Raw genomic sequence first — 14,205 nt, 5'->3', positions numbered from 1 at the left:
ACCATCATTGTACCCTGGTAACACCACAGTACCTTTGTGTAAAACTGACCAGAACATTTGTGAAATGTACAGTATGAAAAATATATGGGTATGGGTGTTGCATTCTACAAATGCAAAGGACATGGGTTAATTCCCAGAGATGAACCAAAGCTTAAATGCGCTGTAAGTCACTTTGGATAAAAGGGCCTGCCAAAAGCAAACATGCGTAAATGTAAATGTCTGAATAATGTCTAATTTAGATCCAATAATTAGCATTCACATGCGTTTACCATGGGATGTCTATTTTTAATTTTGTTGTTGTGCTTTAACTCTCTCAGCATTTATCTTCCATTGTCATCCATCAATCATTTAGATAGCAATTAAAAGAGAGTTGCCTAGGAAGTGATTACGGGACACTGACGGAGCAGGTGCGTCACCATGGGATGATAATGACATGCACTCAATACCGATGAACAGTCCTTGGTCATGTCTGAAAGAGCACCATGTCACTTATATTGACACAACACTGCAGTTTCAGCACAACTGTGCCTTTGGGTACCAAACAGCACCACATTGGAGTGGGAGTTAAACGTTCTAAAATGACCAGCAGTTTGTGAGTAACAAAAGCATGGCTGGAGGAGGACATACAGTAGTGCTTTTACATATTTACTTCAATATGTGGCATATAATATAAACACATTACCACGTAAAAAGTTTATTATTGAATTTTAATTCAGATGAAAGAAGTTATATTTTCATGAAACAAATCTTAATAAAGGGTAGGTATGTGTTAGGTACACCAACATTCTCAGCTCCTCTGGAGGCATTATAAGAAAACAATTATGATCTTCACAAATAATAGTAGCATATATTTTTGCAGCAAAGTTACTGAATAAAGAGGGATCAGAGTTGTAAAATAGTGAAGTATTTTTACTCACTTGTTAAGCATCTTTACTTTATCACAGTGTTTATCTTTGACACTTTATTTTATGTCATCACAGTCTAATTATACATTAAAGTAATAATGATTAAAGGGATAGTTCACGCAAAAATGAAAATTCAGTCGTCATTTACTGATGTTGTTACAAACCTGTATATTTTTTTGTTTGTTTTGATGAACACGGAGGAAGATATGAAGAGTTTGGTTCCAAAACGCAATCAATTCATTTTGACTAATTTTGGTAAAAACATGTTTTCTATACCAAGAAAGTGACAAGATGAAAACCAATATTTTCTATTACAAACTTTCACATAACTTTAGGTTATAGAAGCTTAACAAATTCAAATCCATTTTGAATCATTTGATTTTCAAAGATTTATTAAATAAAAAATATTTTTCCACAAAATGAATCAATATATAAATGTGCATTCATCTTTGCCATGTTATATTCATTTAGTTGACTAGTGGTATACACTGATTAAAAAAAATAAACATTAATGTCATTAATCAAAACACTACACTGTCATTGCTGCTGTCATCATTGGGACGTCATCGCTGAACTTTTTCATGGCGATCAGCTTTAAAATGTTTTGGTCCTGCTCGATTTTCATTGGCTTCCAGTAAAATAACGTAACGTTTTTTAATAAGATCTCCTGGGTTCAATGTGTTAGCATGACAGAAGCTTGATGCTGTTGTGTGAGAACAAGCAACAGCGACATTTTCCCATCTCCCAAGTGCCGCTCACGTAAATTATTAGATAATTGATAGCTTACGTTTCTTCGCCGTTACAGAAAACCACCACAGGATTATCAATGCCATCAAAAGTATTATTTTGTTTGTTTGTTTGTTGATCACGAAGTACAAAGTAGATGAGGAAAACTAGGATTCTGTGTGTATTCAACACGCCGCCATTGTTGTTTACAATGCATGGAATGGTGCGCTGTGATTTGTTAAGCGGATTTATTGCAATCTGCAAAGAGGGAAGAATGGCGTTTATCGCGTTTTGGAAAAAAAGGGGGAAAAGGTGTCAGAATAACACTGCGGATATTGGATTTTGCATAAAATTAAGAATTTACTTTTTAAAACTGACCTGATACAATACTGATTTTGGCGGTAACTTTTTTATGGCGTTTATCATGTTTTGTAACTCTTCATATTTTGAGGAATGTTTGTAACCAAACTGTTCACAAGCCCCTTCCATAGTATTTTTTGTATTCCATAGTATTTCTATAGTAGAAAAAAAATACTATGGAAAGGGCTCATGATCAGTTTAGTTACCAACATCTTCCTTCGTGTTAATCAAAAAAGAAATTCATACAGGTTTATAACAATATGAGAGAGAGAAATGATGACAGATTTTTCATTTTTGTGTGAACTATCCCTTCAACAGCATGTACTTACTATATGTGTCATGGTTCTGCCCTTTTGTCCTTGTTTTACTCTTGCCCTGTGTTCCAGTTCGTTTTTTTATGAACTTCCCTCGCTAACTTCCCTCAGTCTCGTTCACTCGGATGTACGTCATTGCTTACGTTGTACGAGTGCCCACTACTGCTGAAACACTTGAAGTGGGTTCAAATGGATCGCCCTAAGCCCTTAATCACATGGAAAGTGGAGACCGCCCCCTCCATGTGCAAAGCGCGAGTTGCTGAAGTGACATCACAATCGTGTTGCATTGTGGGATATGAAGCTGCATGAAGTGTACATATGAAGCAGACTCGCTCCCTCGGTCAAAATCGAGGGAGCGAGGGTCTGTCCATACAAACTTTCCTCGTCCACTTGACGAAGTGGAACGCACTTCAAAATGGCGACAGGGATTCCCCCGAGGGGAAGTGCTTAGGGAAGTTTGCGAGTGTGTGTCTAAAACTGGAGTGGAACGCACCCTTGGTCTTGAGGCAGGATCGTGACAGGCCCATGTTTTGTGTGGTAGCACATGGCCTTTGTCTGGGCTGTGCCTCCTTGTCTCGTCTCCTGACCCCTCCCCCTCGTCTCCTCGTTAATCACCTTGTTATTGTTTCATTCATGTCACCTTTTCCCCTCTTGATTTACTCCCTTATCAAATGCCCCTGTGTTTGCTGTCCTGCGCTGGTTGGTTTAGTAAAGTACTACATCTTTGTGATTTTCCATGTGTTGTGCCAGTGTTTTGTAAAACAGATTTAGTCCTGTTAGGTTTTGTCAAGTTTATTGTTTACTCTTTTTAAAGTCTGTTAGTATTTAGACCTTGTTGTTACCTTGTTTTACCCCTTGTGGGTTTTTGCTTTCTGGTCCTTGTTTAATAAACCTGTTTAGTGTTTACCCATGCCTGCGCCTGTGTTCGGTCTGACCATATTCATGACAATAGTGTCACAGGTGACGTTTTAAATGAACGACGGGCGGAACCCGGCTTCCACATTTTATTTGGGCGACGGGCGGAACCCGGCTTCCACATTTCATTTCCGGGGTTTCCCCGAAGGCAAATTAAGTCTGATCACGCTCAGGTGGGGCAAATTAACACAGCGGTTGCTAATAGGCTGACGAGGAGAAGAGTCAGGGTATAAAGACACCTTTGCAGACATTAAACGGGGTGCTTGTGGTATACGTTGTGTACGTTGTGTTGCTGCTTTGCAGACGGACCACGCTGGTCGGATCGCTCTCCTGGGGAAGAGAGTAAGAGACAGTCAGCGGACGAAGGAATATTGTGGAGTCTACGTGAGCAAGAGTGAACACAGAGCCATCGAGAGTACAGGGAACAGAGGTTATTGGCAACCAAGCGTGAGTAACCGCCGTGATACTTCTCTGTACATGACTTGTATGAAGAGTTATCCTGGTGTGTGTTCTTGTGTTTCGTGAGGTCCCTGGCCCCACTGGAGAGGAGAGCGTGGGTGAGCCGCAGGTCGACCGGAAGCACGGACGAAGCACCGTCCGCCAGTAAGCCAGTGGCCCTGTGGGAAAGAGGAAGTGCAGGTGAGCCAGGGAAGTGATAACCGACACGCCGGGCCTGTGAATACCACACATCTCTCCCTCAATTGTGATCCAGTTGTTGCCCAACCAGTCTCTCGGGGTCGTCGTGGTCAGGTGGCAAGGACGACCTAAAATTCACGTGACGTGGTATAAGAGTGCTGTGGGTGAGTTTCACTGATTGATGGTGTTTACGCTTGACTTGCAGTGTGTATGCTGTGCTTGTAGCGTTCAAACTGCCCAGCCTCTGACGAGACGCGAGATGATGACATCTGTTGTGGCCTGAGTCCTAGAGGGAAAGAGAGAAAATCAAGCCTTGTGCCCGGGGTGTGACAACGAGAGCTTCGTCTATACACTGTAGCAACTGCCTACCTGAACCAGGGAAGCTCTGTGTGGGAACGAGGATCCCCCGGCACCGTGAGTAACGCAACCTGTGGAATAATCTGTTCTGTGCTTATAGCAACTACCTACCTGAACCAGTGAAGCTCTGTGTGGGAACGAGGATCCCCCGGCACCGTGAGTAACGCAACCTGTGGAATGATCTGTTCTGTGCTTGTAGCAACTACCTACCTGAACCAGTGAAGCTCTGTGTGGGAACGAGGATCCCCCGGCACCGTGAGTAACGCAACCTGTGGAATAATCTGTTCTGTGCTTATAGCAACTACCTACCTGAACCAGTGAAGCTCTGTGTGGGAACGAGGATCCCCCGGCACCGTGAGTAACGCAACCTGTGGAATGATCTGTTCTGTGCTTCTAGCAACTACCTACCTGAACCAGTGAAGCTCTGTGTGGGAACGAGGATCCCCCGGCACTGTGAGTAACGCAACCTGTGGAATCATCTGTTCTGTGCTTGTAGCAACCACCTACCTGAACCAGTGAAAGCTCCGTGTGGGAACGAGGATCCCCCGGCGCTGTGAGTAACGCAACCTGTGGAATAATCTGTTCGGTGCTTGTAGCAACTACCTACCTGAACCAGTGAGGCCCTGTGTGGGAACGAGGATCCCCCAGTGCTGTGGGCATCAGTGGAGTGTTTGCCCTGGCCTGACTGTGTTCGATTCTGCCTCCAGGAGAAGCGGAGCGCGCCACGGACCGCTGGGCCAGAGTCCCGGCCCCAGTCATTTCCCCAAGTGGCCCTGGAGGCAAAGGAGAGCCACATTAATTTTAAAGTTCCCTTTTTCCCTTCCCCCTTTTCCCTTTTTAAATATTTAATAAAGTTTGTTTTAATTATAGTATACTCGTCTGTCTGGTCATTGGGGTGGTCTTGGGAAACTCCTCGAGGTGGAAGAGTTAAGAGGGGCGTGACCTTTTAGCATATTCGGGTCCGCCCCAGGGGTGTGACAGATTTGGCGTAGTCGGCAGGGCTCCACCTCGAGTTGAGCGACCAAGGTCCTCCAATGGCCGACGACGAGTTGCCCGAAGCCCCGCCCCGTGTGGTGCCTGAAAGGCCAGAAACCCCACCCCGTGTTGTGCCTGAAAGGCCGGAAACACCACCCCGGGTCATGCCCGTGTTCCTGGGAAACCCCTGGGTGCAGAAGTATACTGGGGTCGAGTCCGAGGTTCATTTAACTGAATGGAGGGCCCAGATTGAGTATTTGGCCGGCCTTCAGGGGCTGAGCGCCAGTCAACAACAGCAATTTATATTAAACTCACTAGGAGGAGAAGCCCGGCGAGAAGTACAAGCCGCCCCCGAAGCCGTTCGAGCCACCGCCCAGACCATATTTCATTTCCTCACCGAGCAGTATGGTGATACCACCCCTGTGGCCGTCCTGAGGTCGCAGTTCTTCAATTTCAAGCAGGGCCCACACCAGTCTATTCGAGCCTTTGCCCTGAAGCTGCGCGAGCAGTATACACGCCTACAGCGACGACGAGATCATGGGTTGGGAGATGAGGAGACCCTGCTAAGGGACCAGTTCCTGTTAGGGCTACGGGAGGGCCCCCTACGTCAAAACCTCCGAGTACAGTTTAGAAGAGACCCTGAACTTACGTTTGACGATCTGAAGAAGGAGGCTATGGCCTTGGAAGGTGATCAAGCAGAAGTAAAGGAGGCCCCCGTATGTGCAGCAGTGAGTGGCCCGGCGACAGCCTCGGAGGTATCAGACTGGAAACAAACATTGAAGATGGAGCTCCTAAAAGACGTGCGAGATCAGATGGCCGAGCTAACTAAGGCCCTGGTAGGGGAACTGCGCCTAGGGCCGGGAAGGAAGGAAGAAGGGCCCGTCCCCCGAGAACGGACGCACTCTGAGCGAGGCCGAGATGGGATGAGGCGGCCCTGGCAGGCGAGTCGGCCCAGGTTCGAGTGGGACGAGCAAGGGAGGCCCATTTGCAATCGGTGTGGGACCGCAGGGCATGTGAGTAGGCAGTGCGGACCACGAAGAGCCTCTGAGGGGGGTTTTTGAGGCGACCGGCCACAGTGGGTCATGTGGTCGGCGCCCCCCAAAGTGACCCCCATAGAAGAATGGAACCCAAGGACGGGATGATTGGGCTTAGCCCAACAGTGGAGGCCCAGGTATGTGGCACCACGGTGCGCTGTCTCGTTGACACTGGTTCCCAGGTCACCTTATTCTCAGAGAGCTTGTCCCAGGAGCTATTTGGGGCCTACCCCGCACACAAGGCTGAAGCGCCCTGGCTTACCCTGAAGGGGGCGAACGGCTTGGAGATCCCCTACATTGGCTATCGACTTACCGACTTTGAATTGTATGGAGTACGAGTTCCGCAGAAGGGGGTCATCATTGTACAGGACCACTGCCTCGGCCGTCATCGGGCCCTCCTGGGTATGAATGTTCTCTCTGAGTGTTGGGAGGAGCTATTTCGGGCTAGGCCCGTTCAGACAATACCGAGGGCCGAGCGGCCAGGCTGGGAACGAGTAGTGGCCGACTGCAGGCGAGTGCAGCTGGCTAAGAACCAAGATGGCCGAGAAGAGGTTGGTCGAGTAGCATGTCGATTTGCACTGTCAGTGCCAGCCGAGAGTGAAGCCATAGTGTGGGCCAGGGTGCCACAACAGCGTCGAGGCTCTGAGAGCTGGGTGTTGGTTGAACCTCACGAAGACTGCACACAGGTGAGGGTGGCTCGAGGACTGACGGTGGTGCGACGAGGCCGAGTGCCGGTAAAGGTCTGTAACGAAAACCCCTACCCAGTACACTTACACAAGCACCAGCGGCTGGTGACGGTGACGTCGGTCGAGGGACATCAGGTGCGGGACAAGGAAGATGTGAGTTTCCGGCGAGTGCATCCTGCAGTCGTTGAGGTAGCACTAACACAAGCAGAAGGAGCATCTAGAACGAGGGAGAAAAAGGTACCGGGCCATTTGACAGGGGACTCCTTACGAGGAGAGGACCTGGAACATGGACAGGCAGAAGAGCTGCGGAAATTACTGGAGAGATGGCAGCACGTGTTTTCTACCCATGATGAAGACTATGGTTGTACGACGGTAATACGACACAGTATCCCTACGGGAGAAGCTGCGCCGAGCCGGGAGCGGTATCGGCCGATACCCCCCACCTTATACACGGAAGTGAGAACTCTCCTACAAGGTATGCTGGAGCAGGGTATTGTGCGGGAAAGCAGCAGCCCATGGGCGGCACCTATAGTACTGGTCCAGAAAAAGACGGGGGCATGGAGGTTCTGTGTGGACTATAGGAAGCTGAACCAACTGACCAAGAAAGATGCGTTCCCCCTGCCTCGTATTGAAGACTACCCGGACAAGTTTGACCAAGTCTGCTTGGTATTCCACCTTGGATTTGGCCAGCGGGTACTGGCAGGTACCGGTTGAGGAACGGGACCGAGAGAAGACCGCCTTCACCACGCCGTTTGGTCTTTTTGAGTGGGACCGGATGCCCTTCGGTCTTTGCAACGCTCCCGCCACCTTCCAGAGACTGATGCAACGATGCTTGGGAGGTCAGTTAATGGAATCTGTACTAGTATACCTCGATGATGTGATTGTGTATTCCCCAGACTTCGAGACTCACCTGCAACACCTGGAAAAGGTGTTTCGAGAGATGGAGAGGTACGGGTTGAAACTACAACCAGAAAAGTGCCATCTGCTGCGCCGTAAGGTGCAGTTCTTGGGACACGTGGTGAGTGCGGCTGGCGTGGCTGTTGACCCCGGGAAGGTATCTGCAGTTCGGGACTGGGAGGCCCCTAGGACCGTAAGGCAAGTGAGATCGTTCCTAGGCTTTGTAGGGTACTACCGGCGATTTATCAAGGGGTTTTCAAAGATTGCCAAACCCTTGAACCAGTTACTGGTCGGGACCGGGCGACCACGAGGGCGAGGATCCCCTACGGTGGAGTGGACCACAGAGTGTGAGACGGCCTTTAGGGTTCTGAAGCAAGAATTATTACAAGCCCCGATTTTGGCATATGCTGACTTCTCCCAACCATTCGTACTTTATACAGATGCCAGCAACCTGGGCCTGGGAGCGGTGCTCGCACAGAAACAGGATGGAGTGGAACGGGTGATCGCCTACGCTAGTCGGAGTCTCCACCCTGCTGAAAGAAATGATGCCAATTACAGTTCCTTCAAGCTTGAACTGCTGGCGCTGAAATGGGCCTTGAGTGAGAAATTCAAGGATTACCTCTGGGGAGCCAAGGTAACCGTGGTCACTGATAATAACCCTCTGGTACATTTGCAGACAGCCCGGTTGGGAGCAGTAGAACAGCGATGGGTGGCCCAGCTAGCCAATTACAACTACCAGCTGCAGTACCGCCCGGGGCGGGAGCACACCAACGCAGATGCCCTCTCCCGGTTGCCAGCCAGGGCCGATTCGAGGGGCCCGGCCCCATTCGAGGGAGAACAAGGAGAGGAAGGACTGATGGTCGGAGTAGTGGAGGCGCCTGGGAGCCAACAGGAGGCAGCACCTGTGAGTTGGGGATGGGACCCCCAGCGTTGGAAGGCTAGGCAGCAGGAGGATCGAGAGCTGCGGAATCTGGCCGAGTGCCTTGGGCAGGCCCGGCGACCGACCCCCGCCGAGAGACACGCCCAGACAGAGGTGGGTCGAAAAATACTGGGACAATGGGAGAAATTGAAGTTGCGTGAAGGAGTATTGTGTAGGACCATACGGGACCCGGGGACCGATGAGGAGGTTAGCCAGATCGTGGTACCGGCCAGCCAAGTTCGGGCACTGCTGGAGGCCTACCATGACCAGATGGGACACCAGGGGCAGGAACGCACCATGTCGTTGCTACGCCGACATTTCTATTGGCCGGGAATGGAGATTTCTGTGAGTACGTTCATTCAAGCATGTCCCCGATGTACTCTGTTTAAATCCCGGCAGGAACCCCGAGCACCGATGGTTCCGATTCACGCAAAGGCCCCCCTCCACATTGTGGCGATGGACTATCTGACCCTGAGTCGTCCCAAGGACCGGTACCAGAACATCCTAGTGGTGACAGATCTGTTCACCAAATACGCCTGGGCTATCCCCACCCTCGACCAGACAGCAAGTACCACGGCCACCGCATTATGGAGGGCAGTGTTCCAGCCATTTGGGTGCCCTGAGTTCCTGCACTCGGATCAGGGCCCAAATTTCGAGTCCCGTGTCATCCGAGAGCTATGCCAACTGTACGGGTGTATAAAGACCCATACGACCTCGTACCATCCCCAAGGAAACGGAGGATGTGAGCGTTTCAATCAGACCCTGTTGAATCTGCTGGGGACTCTGGACCAGAGACGCCAGGATGATTGGGTGAGTGCTTTGCCGAACCTATTACAAGCCTATAATAACAGCGTACACAGTACAACGGGGTATGCCCCCACGTACTTAATGTTTGGAAGACACATCCGCTTGCCCACAGATCTCCTATTGGGAACATCGGGAGGTGAGAGAGAAGGGAACGTGACCGAGTGGGTGGGACGACACCACCACCGTCTCCACTTTGCCTACGAACAGGTCAATAAGAAGATCCAGGCAGCCGGGGAGAAGAACAAGAGGTTGTATGATCGGACGGCGCGGGATGCTCCCCTGCTCCCCGGAGAAAGGGTACTAGTCCGGGACAATCGGCGATTAGGCAGAGGCAAGCTGAGTGATCGGTGGGAGGCTAGGCCGTACGTTGTGCAGCGGCAGCAGAGACCGGGACAGCCGGTATATACGATCCGGCCAGAAGGAAAGCCCGGACCAGAGCGGGTGGTCCATCGGAACATGATCCGCCCTTGTCCAAACTATCCCCCACTAGCCACAGAGGTGGCTCCTAAGGAGCCGGAGACTGCTACCCCCTGGTATGGAGGGTGGGTCATCTTTCCAAGAGGCCCGGCGGAGGGGCCGGCCCGAGTGGCCCCAAGGGAGCCCGAGAACATACCTGTCGTAGTGGGTCCAGTGAACGACGTAGCCCCAGAGGCTCCAGGAGAGCTGGATAACTTACCTGTTGAAGGAGCCCCAGAGGCTCCAGGAGAACTGGATGACTTACCTGCTGAAGAAGCCCCAGAGCCCCTACCACAGCGCCCCCAGCGGGAGACCCGGGGGCGGCCGCCCATCCGGTACGGAGAGTGGGTCACCGGAAGCGGTTCTAGGGACTAGAACCATTTCGGCGGGGGAGGATGTCACAGGTGACGTTTTAAATGAACGACGGGCGGAACCCGGCTTCCACATTTTATTTGGGCGACGGGCGGAACCCGGCTTCCACATTTCATTTCCGGGGTTTCCCCGAAGGCAAATTAAGTCTGATCACGCTCAGGTGGGGCAAATTAACACAGCGGTTGCTAATAGGCTGACGAGGAGAAGAGTCAGGGTATAAAGACACCTTTGCAGACATTAAACGGGGTGCTTGTGGTATACGTTGTGTACGTTGTGTTGCTGCTTTGCAGACGGACCACGCTGGTCGGATCGCTCTCCTGGGGAAGAGAGTAAGAGACAGTCAGCGGACGAAGGAATATTGTGGAGTCTACGTGAGGAAGAGTGAACACAGAGCCATCGAGAGTACAGGGAACAGAGGTTATTGGCAACCAAGCGTGAGTAACCGCCGTGATACTTCTCTGTACATGACTTGTATGAAGAGTTATCCTGGTGTGTGTTCTTGTGTTTCGTGAGGTCCCTGGCCCCACTGGAGAGGAGAGCGTGGGTGAGCCGCAGGTCGACCGGAAGCACGGACGAAGCACCGTCCGCCAGTAAGCCAGTGGCCCTGTGGGAAAGAGGAAGTGCAGGTGAGCCAGGGAAGTGATAACCGACACGCCGGGCCTGTGAATACCACACATCTCTCCCTCAATTGTGATCCAGTTGTTGCCCAACCAGTCTCTCGGGGTCGTCGTGGTCAGGTGGCAAGGACGACCTAAAATTCACGTGACGTGGTATAAGAGTGCTGTGGGTGAGTTTCACTGATTGATGGTGTTTACGCTTGACTTGCAGTGTGTATGCTGTGCTTGTAGCGTTCAAACTGCCCAGCCTCTGACGAGACGCGAGATGATGACATCTGTTGTGGCCTGAGTCCTAGAGGGAAAGAGAGAAAATCAAGCCTTGTGCCCGGGGTGTGACAACGAGAGCTTCGTCTATACACTGTAGCAACTGCCTACCTGAACCAGGAAAGCTCTGTGTGGGAACGAGGATCCCCCGGCACCGTGAGTAACGCAACCTGTGGAATAATCTGTTCTGTGCTTATAGCAACTACCTACCTGAACCAGTGAAGCTCTGTGTGGGAACGAGGATCCCCCGGCACCGTGAGTAACGCAACCTGTGGAATGATCTGTTCTGTGCTTGTAGCAACTACCTACCTGAACCAGTGAAGCTCTGTGTGGGAACGAGGATCCCCCGGCACCGTGAGTAACGCAACCTGTGGAATAATCTGTTCTGTGCTTATAGCAACTACCTACCTGAACCAGTGAAGCTCTGTGTGGGAACGAGGATCCCCCGGCACCGTGAGTAACGCAACCTGTGGAATGATCTGTTCTGTGCTTCTAGCAACTACCTACCTGAACCAGTGAAGCTCTGTGTGGGAACGAGGATCCCCCGGCACTGTGAGTAACGCAACCTGTGGAATCATCTGTTCTGTGCTTGTAGCAACCACCTACCTGAACCAGTGAAAGCTCCGTGTGGGAACGAGGATCCCCCGGCGCTGTGAGTAACGCAACCTGTGGAATAATCTGTTCGGTGCTTGTAGCAACTACCTACCTGAACCAGTGAGGCCCTGTGTGGGAACGAGGATCCCCCAGTGCTGTGGGCATCAGTGGAGTGTTTGCCCTGGCCTGACTGTGTTCGATTCTGCCTCCAGGAGAAGCGGAGCGCGCCACGGACCGCTGGGCCAGAGTCCCGGCCCCAGTCATTTCCCCAAGTGGCCCTGGAGGCAAAGGAGAGCCACATTAATTTTAAAGTTCCCTTTTTCCCTTCCCCCTTTTCCCTTTTTAAATATTTAATAAAGTTTGTTTTAATTATAGTATACTCGTCTGTCTGGTCATTGGGGTGGTCTTGGGAAACTCCTCGAGGTGGAAGAGTTAAGAGGGGCGTGACCTTTTAGCATATTCGGGTCCGCCCCAGGGGTGTGACAATAGGGTTGGGGTTAGGGTTTGGTTTAGGGTAAGTTGCATGTAATTATGCATAATTAACAGTTTTTACTAAAATAAATGCATGTAGCGTATGTCACAAAGACACTATAAAATAAAGCGCTAAAGTAAAAGTAATTAAATACTAGATTATGTAGATTTAAGGTAATTACTGTAGGTATTAAATATGAAATATAGTGGAGTAAAAAGTATGATACTATGCTTTTGAATAAAGTGAACCAAAACTGCGCCCGGGCATGATACACAGTGATCACGTAATACAGTCTCACCCCATGGCGTCAATATTTGACGACACTTGACCATGCGCCAATATGTTGACTCGGAGGGTATACCTTTCGCGTCATTTTTTGACGAACTGGGGACTTCAATACTATTACGTCCGTTGCATTCTCTTTCCTATTTTCTTACCATTTTCGAGTCGGTTTAGGGTTAGATTACGCAAAATTAAACAGTGTACGCGAAATTAAACAGTTGTCACCTGGCGTTGGGGTTAGAGTTAGGTACGTGAAATTAAACAGTTGTCACCTGGCGTTGGGGTTAGAGTTAGGTTTGGGTAGGGATGTCATTACGTAAATCTAACCCTAAACCGACGCGAAAATGGTAAGAAAATAGGAAAGAGAATGCAACGGACTTAATAGTATTGAAGTCCCCAGTTCGTCAAAAAATGACGCGAAAGGTATACCCTCCGCGTCAACATATTGACGCATGGTCAAGTGTCGTCAAATATTGACGCCATGGGGTGAGACTGGGTTGGATCACACTAGTCATACAAACCAGATTTGAGGGTCAAACAGTCCAGCTTTGGTTAGGATAATGTGATAAAGTATACTTGAAAAATATATTTGAATACTTTACACATCTAAAAAGGAAAACAATATTAAAACTCCATATTAACCCTGGAGAACCCACAGGGTAAAATTTGTTCAATAGAATGAATGGGTTTTTGGATTTTCCTGGGTTCTCCAGGGTTAATAAGTAATCTAAATAACATATTTATAACAAAATCTGACTTTTCTCACAGACTCTGTACACACTTTAAAGTTCCAGGAGTGACAAGCACATTTAAAGGTCACATAACACACAGTGTTTCTGCTAATCTCATGTTAATCTTGAGTACCTACAAAGTAGTACTGCATCCTTCATATCTCCGAAGAGTCTTTACTTTTATCAGATTTATAAAAGACAGATCTCAGAAAAATCCAAGCCCCTTGAGGCGTACAGTATCACATGCAAGCAACACACACAAAACATTATCTCACTATCTCTGGACAACTTGTAATTCCCTACATGTTTGTGTCATTGACATTATACGCACAAACAAAACACTTTTGACATTTGATGTAGTTTTACTTAACATCTGCAACTCATGACCTAGTTGGGACCACCCTATTTCAAAAATCCAGCTTTAAACAAACACACTTGCACAACACTGCTTCTACCATGGATAAACTATATTTATTGTTTCCATAATGCTGGGTTCATTATGAAGCTGAACAAGCTTAAATTTCTCACAAACAAAAACACACTTCTGTGTTGGTTTTGTGTCAACTCTTGGTTGGTGTGCATACACTATTTCGTGTGAATAAGTGCCCATATGAGGACTTCTACAGAACTTCCAGCAATAAAATTGTCTTTAAAAGAAATAAAGCAAGATTGTTACGTATGAATATCTCAGAAACTTTGCATTCGGCCCAAAGTACTCATACGTCCAACTGCTTTTTGGACACTTTTAGCATAAGGAATCCAGCTCTTTAACAGTGTTAATCAGTCGGAATGCATGACTAAACCAACCCCCCATTTGTGTGTGACACAAGACTTACTCCCGTAACTACGACCATTGACACAGAGGTAACCATAAAAACTAAATTTG

The 14,205-nt window shown here is 49.0% G+C and overlaps 1 protein-coding gene across 1 annotated transcript in view; it reads right to left on the bottom strand.

The window, feature by feature from the left end:
* Nucleotides 1–14,205, bottom strand: part of tafa5a (TAFA chemokine like family member 5a) — a 149,814-nt gene that overhangs the window by 99,682 nt on the left and 35,927 nt on the right. The window lies entirely within an intron of this gene.

This window comes from Paramisgurnus dabryanus, chromosome 1 (genome assembly GCF_030506205.2).
Source record: "Paramisgurnus dabryanus chromosome 1, PD_genome_1.1, whole genome shotgun sequence".
Lineage (NCBI taxonomy): Eukaryota > Metazoa > Chordata > Actinopteri > Cypriniformes > Cobitidae > Paramisgurnus > Paramisgurnus dabryanus.
The sequence above is the reverse complement of the archived record's forward strand: the minus strand, read 5'-3'. Positions and strand labels throughout refer to the sequence as shown.